Below are 1,754 nucleotides of genomic sequence, written 5' to 3'. Positions count from 1 at the left end.
GATTTTCCTGAGTTTTATATAGATTCTAGTTATCAGCCCTTTATTGGATGTGTAGCATGGAAATATTTTCTCCCATTCTGTAGGTTGTCTGTCTGGCCTCGTGATAAGTTTCCTTGCCTGTGCAGAAGCTTTTTTAATTTGATAAGGTTTCACTTATTTATTTTTATTGCTGCTGTGATTGCCTTTGGGGTCTTCTTAATAAATTCTTTCCCTAGGCCAATGTCTATAAGAGTTTTTCCAATATTTTCTTCTGGAATTCTTATAGTTTCATGCCTTAGGTTTAAGTCTGTTATCCACTGTGAGTTCATTTTTGTGAGAGGTGATAGGTGAGGACCCTGTTTAAGTCTTCTACATGTGGCTATCCAATTTTCCCAGCATCAATCATTCAATAAGGATTCTTTTCCCCAGTGTATGTTTTTGTCTGCTTTGTCAAAGATTAGATGACTATATGAGAATGGTTTTATATATGGGTTCTCAGTTCTGTTCCATTGGTTTATGTCTCTGTTCTTGTACCAGTACCATGCTGTTTTAGTCACTATAGCCTTGTAAAATAACTTGAAATCTGGTAAATTGATGCCTCCCAATTTGTTCTTCTTGCTTATGATTGCTTTTGCTATATGGGATCTGCTCTGGTTCCATATGAAGCATAGAATGATTTTTTCTAGATCTGCAAAAATCATGTTGGTATTTTAATAGCGATTGCATAGAATCTGTAGATCACTTTGGGTAGTATAGACATTTTAATAGTGTTGATTCTGCCGACCCATGAGTATGGTATGGTTTTCCACCTGTTTACATCCTCTGCTATTTCCTTCCTCAATGTTTCATAGTTCTCCCTATAGAGGTCTTTTGCCTCCTTAGTTAAATATATTCCTAGGTATTTTATTGTCTTGGTTGCTATTGCAAAGGGTATTGAGTCTTTGATTTGGTTCTCAGTTTGATTTTTGTTGGTGTATAGGAATGCTACTGATCTCTGTACATTGATTTTGTAACCTGGGACTTTGCTGAATTTGTTTATCAATTCCAGTAGTCTCATGGCAGAATCTTTGAGGTTTTCTAGATACAAGTTCATATCGTCAGCAAAGAGCAACAGTTTGACCTCTTCTGCCCCCATTTGGATGCCTTTGATTTCCTTCTCTTGCCTGATTGCTCTGGTTAGGACTTATAGCACTTTGTTGAATAGAAGTGGTGATAGAGACTTTGATCTTTTCTCAGCTAACAATATGTGGTATGATATCCTTTCACCAGATATTCAAAACTTATAAAATGGGGTTTCTATCAGATGATTTTTGCCCAACCGTAGGTTAATGTAAGTGTTCTGAGCACGTTTAAGGTAGGCTAAGTTAAGATACGATGTTTGGTAAGTTGGGCATATTTATTGCATTTCTGACTTACAATATTTTCAATTTACACTGGGTTTATCAAGATGTAACCCCATCACAAATCAAGGAGCATCTTTAATTATAGTGACTTCTGTTCTTTAATCTATTTTGGCTGATATGAATACACTTATATGAGCTTTCTTTGAGTATTTGCCTGACATGTTGTTTTCCATTTTATTAATTTCAAACTATCCATGTTCTTAATGATTAAGTATATTTCTTAAGGTAGATAATTATATTTTTTTGTTTGTCCTATCTGACAATCTCTGTCTTTTAAATATTAATAGTAAATTTATACTCCATTCACATTTGTTTATTATTATTGATATACTTGAATTTGTTTCTGTCTCTTTGCTATTTGTCCTACTTTTA

The 1,754-nt window shown here is 34.3% G+C and overlaps 1 protein-coding gene across 1 annotated transcript in view; it reads left to right on the top strand.

The window, feature by feature from the left end:
* The window catches only part of SYNE1 (spectrin repeat containing, nuclear envelope 1), a 534,160-nt gene that overhangs the window by 158,823 nt on the left and 373,583 nt on the right, over nt 1-1,754 (top strand). The window lies entirely within an intron of this gene.

The sequence above is a fragment of the Propithecus coquereli genome, unplaced genomic scaffold (assembly GCF_000956105.1).
Source record: "Propithecus coquereli isolate 6110/MARCELLA unplaced genomic scaffold, Pcoq_1.0 Scaffold25, whole genome shotgun sequence".
Lineage (NCBI taxonomy): Eukaryota > Metazoa > Chordata > Mammalia > Primates > Indriidae > Propithecus > Propithecus coquereli.
This window is presented reverse-complemented; position numbering and strand designations above follow the sequence as displayed.